Below are 11,377 nucleotides of genomic sequence, written 5' to 3'. Positions count from 1 at the left end.
ATAAGCCAGATAAGCAGGGGACAATGCGGGTCCTGGTGAGCTTCTCAGGGCCCACCCAGGCCCCGATGCTAGAGCCAGAGTCACTCTAGTCAGGTTCCCGGAGCACTCTCCTCGCTACGGCCTGCCAGCTTCTACAAGGCCCTTTGCAAACGCTAGCCCCACACTCCCCAGTGGGGTGTTCTCCCTGCTTTACACATAGGGTGGAAGTGACTTGCCCAGGCCACCAAGCGAGTCCGTCAGAGCAGGGATTAAAGGGCCTCTGCCATTTACCAAAGGAAAGTGAGGTTCTGGTCATCCTATGTCCCTTGTGTGCCGCCTCCCCCTCCTGCCATCCGGCTCCCGCTCCGGAAGGAGGCCTGGCTTTCAGCAGCAGCCATCCAAGGGAAAGGAGGCTCTTCTCTGTAACGCAGATGGACTCGCTTTCCTAAGAAATCCAGGGCCTGACCGTCACCCACCTCCACTGCGCCGCGGAACGCGTAATGGAAAAACCGGCTGTGGTAGGAAAACCTGACTGGGGAAGAGGAAAGAGAGAAGACAGACCAGTGCGGGGGCCGCTGGATGGAAAGGGGGTTTGGGGTAGACACCCCAGCCAGGGAGGGAGGGAGGGGAAGTAGCGGAGACGGGAACTCGACCCTTCCAGCCTAGGTGAGAGGGTGAAGCAGCAGCGGTGGCGGGGGCGTTCGGGAGCCGGGGACGTGAATGGTTTTCAAGATGCGGCTGGAATCGGGAGAGCCACTTTTCCAAACAAAGAGGACTTGCTCTCGAGTTCATGAAACATGAGAAAGCGCCCCCTCTGCCAGAGAGCAGCCTGGGAGCTAGCCGAGGGACGGGGACACTCAGGGAGCAGGGGCTCTGGCCAACCCTTCAGGCAGCTGTCAGTTCGGTAGCCAATAGAAGCCATTAAGAGGGCTTGGCTGGAGAGCAAAGCAAAGCACGGCTCCCGGGCGCTCAGACGTGCACTCGGCAGAGCTCTGCGCGCTCTAGAGTTACAGCCAAGCCCCGGGGGCGAGCGCAGGCATACAGGCCGCACGGCTACTGCAGCTACTGCGGGGGCTGGAACCCAGAGCGCACCGGCTCTCGCAGGCACGCAGCCATCCGGAGAAGCCAATTCAGCAGCACGGACCCTCCTCGACTCCCAGTCTGTGCAGAGAGGCGGCTGCGCTCAGAGGTCAGACCTAGGGCTCGGCGACACTGCAAACCAGGGGGTGAGCGTGCACCCTGCGGACCCTGCTCCAGCAGGGCGACGGGTCCCGGAGCGCAGCCTGGCACCTGCCCCTCTAAGGAGTCATATGCCGAACTGCACTCCTGGACTTTCCCTGCGCTGGAGCAGCGGCCATCGGGTGTTCCTGCCCGGCAGGCTGGGGTGCTGCAGTCTCACACCCGGCTTGCTGCGCAGTGGCCTGCCACGTAGACAGAAATCCCTACAACTCCCCGCAGTGCGTTTCTGGGCAGGGCAGGGCAGGGCAGGGCAGGGCAGGGCAGGGCACAATGCTGCATGACTGTGAACCCACCAGGACCCCTGGCTCCCCCCAGCTGTACAGAGTCTGCCCCCAGAGCTAGCGCCCCCGAGCACCCCGACTGCTGCCCAGGAGACCGGCGATGTGCCCCTGCTAACAGACCCCTTCTCTGAGCCTGCTTACATAAATGAACCCCCCAGACCTACAGGTGGGAATTCATCACAGCCCCCCAACCCCACTCGATGACAAGCCAACGGGCTGGGCTCTTCTCCTGCTAGACCTCCCCCACTAGTCCACTTCCACAAGAGGGACCTCCGTGGGGCCAGGTGCCCGGGCTTTGCTCGGGCGAGCCCAGAGCCTTTCCTGTAGCAGAGCCCAGGGCTGCCGAATTCCCACCACGAAACTAGTGCGGCCAAAGAGCTGCTTTCCTTTCTGGTGAAATAAATCTTTCCCAATCTCTCTTCGTTACAGCTCAGTTAAGTAGCCAAGCTCCGTAACCTTATCCCCGCTTCCCAGAAAAATAAAATACTTCATGCTGGGATTAAATGAAAACCAATGGAGGAGCAGCAGCAGCATGAAAAGGCACAGGACAGAATGACGTGGGGTTTAAAAACAGCAGCGAGCAGCGCCGGTGCCAAGGCATTCCTGAGCGTGGTGAGGAGCGAGCGAGCACGCGCTCTCGCCTCTGCCGGGCACGGCCGTACACACACACACACACACACACACACACGTACGTACTGGGGCGGGTGTCAGATCTTTTGGGCATCCCCAAGGGATCGCCTGGTGCAGGAATTACTGCAGCACGTTCGCATTCACCTTTCAGGGTCCCACTCCTGCCTCCAGCCCCACCAGACAGGGCGAGTGGGGCGAATGCTGGGATTGGCCGGGTCTCTCTCCCAGCCTCCGGAGACGGCTAGTGATGAGCGAGACCTTGGAGAGATTCTGGTCCAGGATTCTCCATTCCTCCCTCCACATGAAACGTTCCAACGGTGGCAATACCAGAGCCTCTGTGTAGGCTGACGGGAGGCAGAAGGGGCCCTCCATGGCCTGCCCAGCTGTTCACCGTCACCCCTCGTTCTCTCACTCAGCCATTCCTGCCGCCAGCTTTCTCCCTGGGCCTGGTGGCTCTCCCCAGTTCAGTGCTCTCTGTCCTGGCCACTCCCTTCTCCCAGCGACGCTCATGAAGATCAGACCTAACACGGATCCACACACACCCCAACCCAACAGGGCAAGTTACCCGGGGGCCAATTTCCAAACCACACGACAGCGGCAGCAAAGCCAGTTTGCATTCTGAGAAAGATTAGCAAAATCTTCAGTGGAAGCCAAGGCACAGAGAACCCTGGCCCTAGGGAGAAGCGGCTTTCCCCCCGGACCGAGAACTGCCCAAGCCCATGGGCTAGCTAGAGGCAGAACATTAGTACAACAGCGTCTCAACTGAGAGCAGGGCCCATTTGTGACAGGTGCTGCACACAGATCCCGAGAGCCCCCTCCCAACGAGCGGAGGCCAAAGAGATAAGAGCCCGGTGGGAAAAAGCAAGGGTCAGCCCCGTGCCACCGAGGAACGGAGGGATTAAGGGCTTGTCTTCCACTGATGAGTTCGGGCTTATCTACACTTAAAAAGCCGCAATAGCCGGGCTGTACTGCAGCGTAGACACGACCTCCAGCGGCGGGAAGAGTTCTCCACACGGCCTGGCTCATCCGTCTCCCCAAGAGGACCCTTCCATTGACCCGGCACTGGCCACACAGGGACACAGGTCGGCTTAACTATGCTGCTCAGGGGCTTGGACCCCGGACTGACCTAGTCTGACAGTGTAGACCAGGCTGTAGTACAGGGATTACGGCCCTCAGGCCAGCCGAGCCCGAGTGGCCACACTTCAGTACAACACTTGAGGTACCCAGGGGGAGCAGCAGAACGATGGGATTAGCTGATGGTGTCACTGTAACTGGAGGTGTTGCATCCCCACTGCATTAGAGCCCCCCCCCGCCTCCCTCCCGTCCCGCCCATGGGCCCGCTAGTTGCAGTTTAAAGCACCACTTTGCCTGAGCGAGATGTATGAGGGGGGGACTGGAACGCAGCTCGCTGCGTTGTGAAGGACACGCCCGACGTGACTTGGCCTGGGCCCGAGCTGGGAACAGACCCCAGGCCCCAGTCCAGTGCCTCTCTGCTTGGGGATCAGTTCTCAGCGCTGGAACATGCTGTCACGCCTCTGGCTGCCAGAGCTCAGGTCTGGCCCATGCAGGGCATCTGTATTTCCTTCCCAGGGGACCGACGGGGATTTGGAAATCAATCATGGTGAGTCACTAAGTGGATTTTTAACCCAAAAAACCAACCAACCAAGCAGGGCTGTGCACTGCCCAGCACAGACTGGCACAACTCTGTATTCCAGCTGGGCCAGCGTTTATTTCCAACAAGCCTCCCACTGCTGCTTACTACCTACAGGAGCGTCACCTTCTCGGGAATCCAAGCACCCCGCGGTCGTTCCTTCTGCGCACCACTGGGAGTGAACTTTGCTCACCAGCCAGCAAGAGCCAGGACGACGTCAGCACACACGTTTCCCTTTTCTCCTACCCCCTCCCCAGGTGAAATCCTAGCCCCACCGAAAGCGATGGGGTCAGGCTTTCCCCGTCACTTCTCAGGTAACTGCCAGTGCTCCCCTAGTTCCTCTCACTGCCACGGAGCCAGCAGCTCCTTTAGAAACGTTTCGCTGGCGCTCAGTAGTTCAAGCTTTGGACTCTCGCTGTTGAAGAGGAGTTCCGTGTCTCAGCTGGGTCCAACGAGTCTATTTCACACCCCTCCTTTGCCCACAGAGCCGCTAGCTCGCCAAGCCCACGGCCACACCAGCCTTTATTCTCCTTATGCAGAGAGCAGCGGAGTGAGTGGCTCCCCTCTCCCCAGCAGTCCTACCTCCTGCTTTTGGAGACACCCAGCTGGGCGCGTCCGGAGACGGGCACAACTCAGGAATCCTCATCTGGCCCAGGCCGCTCAGAAGTGCTGCCGGCTCCATAGGGAGCTGAGCAAACCAGCTTCCAGTCCGGCCCTGAAACGCCACCGCCCTGGGAGCCTTCAGTGCACACGCCCAGCCGGCCCGGGGGGCGAGCGCGGCCATGGCAGACACGGGACTTCTCCCAAGCAGGCCCTGGCTGCACTCAGAGCTGGGACGACGAAGCCAAACCGCGGGTCAGATCGCAGCGCGTCGGTTCCTTCCCTGCAGCACAAAGTCTTCTCCCTCCCCAGCAGAGCGAGGGCGGCCATGCACCAGCCTGAGATCAGCGGCCAGAGGAGAAAACATCCCTGCCCGGCTTTCCCAGGGGAGCTCCCGTGGCTTCCTCAACAGCAGCCACCAAGAGCCCTCGATCCAACGGCCAGCCGACACCTCGCCGGAGGTGGAGCTTGGCGCAGACATCGCAGGGGCTGGTTTATTAGCCCTGCCCCTGGCTTTCCAGAGCCACTTCAGGTCCCGCATTTGACCAAAGCAGCCTCCTGCCTCCCCCCGCCGCCCCCAGCTCTTCCTCTCACCCGTGAAACGGAACCAAGGCTAACGAGGCGGGATGCTGGAACCAGGGCCAGCAATTCACGGGGAGAGGCCCCTCCCCCGCACGTTCATCCCGAACACATTCCTCTCTTTGGAGGAGAGTGCAGCGCCCCCCATCCGCTGAGCCAGCCCCTGAGTCTGGGGAAGGGCCCTTCAGGCCACCGCCTACAGCAGGGTGCCCCCATGACTTTCTGAGCCCATGCAGTCTCTGGAGGGGCCACGCCAAGGCCAGTGATGGCTGCTCGGAGGCTAGGGCAGGCTCGGAACAGAGACCCATCATTCCTTTAGAAGGGAAGGGCACGGGCTGGATCTCTGGCTTCCCAGGCCGTTAGGGAAGCCGCACCAGGCACCCCAAGCAGGGGGAGTGCTCCACACTTCCCTGCGGCCCCTGGAAAGCTGGTGCAGAGGCTGGCACGCACCTTCACCTGGACCGTGGCACCATGGCAAGTACCGGAGCCATTGCAGGGGGAGCTGCGTCTGCCACAGGGGCTATGCGTGATCCATGCCCTGCCCGGGGGCTAAGGGAACGTTCAGAATGGTCTCAGCTCCTCTGTGCCAGGCCTACAGCCGTGCCATGGTTACACTGCCTTGAAGAGCCCTTTGGGTGCACTGCAACCTGGGAACGCCATGCAATACCTTGGCCTCACTGGGCCGCTAAAGAGGAATACAGACCAGCCGTTAGGGGTCGCGGGAGAGCCACCCACATTTCTACCATGGAGGGACTGGCTCCAGAACCGAGTACGCCTGCTGCCTCTGCTCAGACGTGCTGCGCCGTCTCCATTCGGGGAACTGCAGGCCCCGCGGGGGGACTCGGCCATCAGCAACGCTTTATACAGCACAGGCGCAGCCCTTGGACCGCTGACCAACAAGAGCCCTGGCTGGGTAAAGCCTGGACAACCTGCGTGACAGATAAAGTGCAGACGGGGGAGGATATCATGGGGCTAGTTCTTCAATAGAAACCCTGCGCCTTCTTTCAGCAGGCATGGTGCCGGTGAGTTTCCAGCAGCGAGAAGAGATCTTTGTTTGGGAGGCGTCTATTTGCTTCAAAAGGGACGAGCTGAAAAGTGAGCTGGAGCCGAGCATGCAGACCTAGCACACAGAGGGGGAAATAAATGGAAAAAAGTTTCCGCTCCTCAGCTGAAAGTTGTTGTGGGTTTTTCTCTCTCTCTCTTTTTGGGTCAGAGACCTGATTGTTTCAATGTATTTCACTGATGTAATTCCTTCCAGAGTAAGAAAGTCTTTCCTGTGCGAACACTTTAAATATCAAGTCTGGGGCAGCCAGAAAATAGAGTCATTGAGTTCCTCTTTTTTATGATTGTATCAGCACCAGTTAATTGGTTTCTTTTCCCCACGCCCCACACCAGCCTCGTGCTCTGCTCCGGGCACTCCCTGCGGAGCAAGCCTGAAGCGGAAGGGTTACTGCGCTTTCTCCCAGGGCCAACAGGCGGCACAGAGCCCACCTGAGTTTCCATTTGGAAATGCCAGCCTGGCCCGGCCAGAACCCAGCTGGGACGGCGTGCAGGAGGAGGGATTTTTGCAGCGCTGACCTATCCCAGGGCGGCAGCGTGCCGAACAAGTCTGACTCCAGGCGATCAAATCCCTGTAGCTCCAACCCCCCCGATTGCCCCCGCCCCTGAAACACAGGCGCGGCGCAGAGAGAAACTTTCCACTCTGGCTGCAGGAGCTGGAGGTCGAGCCTTCCCCAGCCACTTGCAGTGCTGAGACTGCCCCACTCAGGCGAGCCCCAGGCACTCTACCATCCTCCCAACGGCCAGAATCCAGCCCGAGACCCCCAGGGCAGCGGAACACCTTGGTGCCAGACCCCCCCAAACCCCTGAACAGGGAGCAACGAGATAAGGGACAGAGCTCAGACCCCTCCCCGTCCAGCGAGGACAAGCCAGAGGGTGCATAAGGTTGGAAAGCGTAGCGGCTGGGCTGGAGGGAGGCGTTGGGGGTCCTTTGCTCAAGCCCAGGCTTTTCTCCCCCCGAAGAAAGCACCACAGCCCCTCAAACCAAGACCATCGGGCGAGGAGGCAGCTGAATGCTCAGCAGCACACGGAGAGGTTCACGCACGGCTGACTCTGCCGTCCCCAGCAAGCCAGTCGGGTGTAGCGCCTCCTGCACAGGCAAAGTGGGAACAAGCCACCTCCAGAGAGAGACCATGGACCCACCCCCAGCAGGGGGACAAGAGCTGCTCCAGGATGCACTAGGCCCTTTACCCCCGTTACACTGCCACAGATGTACACGGCACTTTGCTCAGACCTCACAACCAAAGACGAAGAGGCGAGGATGAACCGCCATGCTGAATTGGACCGTGTGAGGTGATGCGTACCCCACACAGCTCCTGAAGGGGTTAATTTGGGCACGAGAGGCCAGTTAACGTACACCGGGGAGGGGGGGCAAGCCAGGCTAAATGGAGACTGAAGCCCAGCTGAGGAGAGGCTGGATGGTGACTAGAAAGCCAGAGGGGTTGTAGAAGAAAAGGGCTGCAGGGCAGGTGTCTGCGGTCACTCTCCGAGGCACACAAGAGGTAGGAAGCAGTCTGGGGAGACAGCAAGGAGCCCGAGTGAGCAGTTCCTGGCTGCCAGCTACAGGGTGCCGGGGCAGGAACCGGAGTAGAGCGAGAGCCCGGGTTCCCCTACTGGCCAACGAGAAAGGTGGGGCGAAATCCCTCGAGGTTAGGGGTGTGGGGACCACGGAGCCCAGAGACCGATGGAAATCCTGCTGTAAGGTCATCGGACTCCCGGGAACCCCGGAAGGGGGGATAAAGTGTGATCTGGCCGGAGGGCCAAGCTGCAGGAGAGATCACCGCAGCAACGGAACGACTGTTGGCAGGGGGCACCATAGAGGGAAACAGCTACTACGCCACACCTGGCCAGGAGGAGGTGCTCCGGTGGTGAGCGAGCCCCTTTACGGACCAGGAGCCCATCGAGCCTGGTATCCTGTCTCGGACAGCGGCCAAGCCCAGATGCTTCAGAGGAAGGCAGAATTCACTCCAAAGTGGACAATTGTGAAATAGCAAAACCTAGAGAGAAACTTCAGTCCATGGCTGCCCTACGCCTTGATGCAGGCATGATTAAAGCCCTTACACTTTTACTGTTGCTAAACAGAACTCTGGTGCTCTCGTTATCCACAGGACTGCCTAGTATTGTTACTTTTGCAAAGCATTTGGCATCAATATCTTGTGGCAATGAATTCCACAGGCTAATTGTGTATTAAACCCGTTCCATTATGTGGGGGAAGAGGGGTGAATAAATCAGTTTTAAATTTGTGCCTTTTCCATCTCATTGATTATCCCTTTACTCCTGTAGCCAAGACGGTAGCAGGACTGCCCAATAACTCTGTTATTTTCCAGACACCGATATTGTGCCCCCTTAGATTCCATTTCCTCTCTGAACTAAACAGCCTCAGTCTTTTAAACCCCTCTGCATACACAAGGTCTTGTCAGGCCTTGGACTGCTCCCCTTGGCCCTCTCTGGAGCACTCCCCCCACTTCTGCTGTATCCTTTCAAGATGGGGAGATCAGAAATGAACACACTAGTCCACAGAGGGACACCCCATTGATTTATAGATGGGATGGGGAGAAATTCAGAAAACCATGTCGTATACACCTTGACCGGGCTGTCTGTTCTCCCTGCTGCTGGGCACCACGCACAGGTTTTCACAGCCTTGTCCTCTGAGACCCCTCGGCTGTGCGGGAAGAGCTAACGCTATTCCTTGCAACAGACGTTCCTGAGGAATATGCTGCCCATTCACCGAGCCTGGCATGGTCTGAAGTCCCTCCCACTCTTCTCTAGCCCTGGCCCGAAATGAACGAGGTTCTCGAACACTTCCGGGGTGGGAGCAGAAAGGAACGGGCATGTTTTGGAGGAGAAGGTAGTAAAATCCTGATGCATTTTTCTCCACTGCATCAACGAGCAGGGGCGGGAGAGAAGTGACCCCAAAGAGATGCATGAGCGACTTGGCCCCCAGCCTGGCACAAGCATAGAGCAGGATTCCTGCTGGCTCTGGGCCGGGAGGATGGAGCCAGCTGCCCACCAGCCCTGGGCGGAGGCGGACGTCTCAGGAGAACACTCTGCTCCTTAGACCATGCAGAGCAGCAGGTGCGTGGAGCTGGGGGAGCGGACTTGGCGCTTACGTACACAGGAGAAGATCGAGGCTGGCTGGCCTGTTACACCAGGCTGGCAAACTCCACCAGCCCTAAGCCCAGGTGTCCACACAGCACCCCCCGCCGTCAGACCAGCTCTCGCAGAGCCAGCACGAGCCTTCTGTCATCCGCATGGGGCAGACCATGCACTTGGCTACAGGACGCTCCCAGCCAGGGAGATGAGGCCTTCAACCACTATCCCGTCACGGCTGAACGAGACGGTCACCACGGCGGTGACAAGGACCGAACGCCCTGCCATGCAGCCCATAGGTCGGCACGTGGGGGAGGCGTGCCCTGACGCCCCAGTCCTGGTGTAGACAAGCAATCCCTGGCCTTATGGCTCGGTGTTCTGCCAATTACGGCCTCTCGGCTGCCTTCCCTCACAGCCCTCTGTGGCCATTGTGTGGGGCTAAGTGCCGGCAGCCCTCCAATGAGATGTGCTAAGTGTTTAATACGGTCTGGAAGTGGGAAGCCCCAGGCATCTGTTGCAGCTAGCCGGTCAGGAAGCACGCACACACACACCCCCGCAGTGATGAGTTTAAGAAGCTGTCTGCCAGCAGCACATTCTGAAGGGTTTTTTTCCCCTCTCTTGGCTAATCAGCTACTGAAAGAAGAGCTCCCTCAGCCCAGCCAGCCACGGCACTCCCCCCCAGCCCGGGTCAGCTGCGCTGCGGAGGAGGGAAGTGGGCTTGGAAAGGCCGGCGGCTCACTGAGGAGCACTCAACGCGCCTTCATTCATTATCCACTGACATATGGAATAGTCATTGCGGGAGGAAACAGAACCAAACAAAAGCCCCAAACTGCTTCCTCCCAGCGAGGCCTGACAGCCCCTGCAGCCATTCATCTCGGCCCGGCGGAGAGGAAGAGACACTTGGACGGGACGACAAGTGTTGAAGTGGCTGCGGGGCCTGGGGGTGGGGAACGGCCTCCCCAAAGGGAGCTGCCTTAATCGCCAGCCCGCCCAGGGAAACATTGACACATCCTGCGCTTTCATGTTCTTCCCCGCGCGGGACGCGAGCTCTGACAGCCAAGAGCGGGTGCGAAGGGAGAGGGCCCCGCGTGCGATGCTGAGCTCCCGCGGCCGAGCGCGCCCGGCCAGGAAACCAATTTATTTTGTTGTGTCTCTTCTCAGAGCACACGGTAGAGTGTGATTTGGGCGCCTGGCCAGCCCAGGCGCTGACGCCTGCCAAGCGAGCGGGAGCTCAGGGAGAGGAAATTTAGTCTGTGCTAAGCACGGGGGCATAGCGGGTCGGAGCGCTGATTCTTTATTAAAGAGCTCCGAAAGCCACGCACCCACAGAGCCAGCCCGCCCGCCCCACGGCAGCCTGAGTCACAGCCCACACCGCGGCACCACCACGCAGGGCCCCACTTCCCAAGTGCACCTCACCCCTGGAGGAACCAGGGGCTGGTACAGGTGACAAGGGACCAGCTCTGTGCTATGCACAAAACTCCCCTCAGCAGGTCATTGGCTAGGCACCAAAACCCGACAGGAAACCGGCAAAGGCGCTCCCAGGGGGCAGCCAGCCCGGCATGAGCCAAGGGCAGCCACGGGGGCTCTGCAGCCACGATGCTGTTTATCAGATACGGCCCGGGAAAGGACATTACCCAGCATGCCCTGCAGGCTGCTCACCGCAGGGGCTGGACCTTTCCACACGCTGGTTAATTAGGGTAACGTTTTGGAAGGGATATTAAAGCCCCTGCTGCAGACACCTGAAGTGGGGGGCAGATGACCCTGCTGAGCGTCGAGTTTCTCACCCCTTCCTCTGAAGCAGCTGGTGCCAGCCAGGGTCAGTGAGAGGAGCCTGGGGTCTGACCCAGCCAGGCCCTTGCGATGCTCCGAGGGAGGGGGGAGGACTGGCTCTCAGTCCTGTCAGCTCCGCGGGCTGCCCTCTCCTAGGGAAGGGGAAGGTGGTTGCAACCTGTTCCTGTCTTTTAGCAAAGCTTGGATGTCCCTGGTTTGACAGGGACCAGCAGGTCTGAGGGCCGAAATCCTCTGCTAGCAGCAGCCACCCTGGGCGAGTCCCACTCCAACATCCTTGGTACTCCTTGTAAGGATCCGGGGACTAGAACCTGGGTCTGCAGAGCCTTGGTCAGCTGATGTTCCCACAGCGCCACCACGAGACCATGCAGAGGTACAGCCAGGGAGCACCATGGAGACCACCCAAGGGACCCAGACTGACTGTACGCTACAGCCCTCTGATTGGCCAAGCACCCTATTTATCCTCAGGGGTCACCCCTGG

This window comes from Terrapene carolina, unplaced genomic scaffold (genome assembly GCF_002925995.2).
Source record: "Terrapene carolina triunguis isolate 2854851 unplaced genomic scaffold, T_m_triunguis-2.0 Scaffold58, whole genome shotgun sequence".
NCBI lineage: Eukaryota > Metazoa > Chordata > Testudines > Emydidae > Terrapene > Terrapene triunguis.
The sequence above is the reverse complement of the archived record's forward strand: the minus strand, read 5'-3'. Positions refer to the sequence as shown.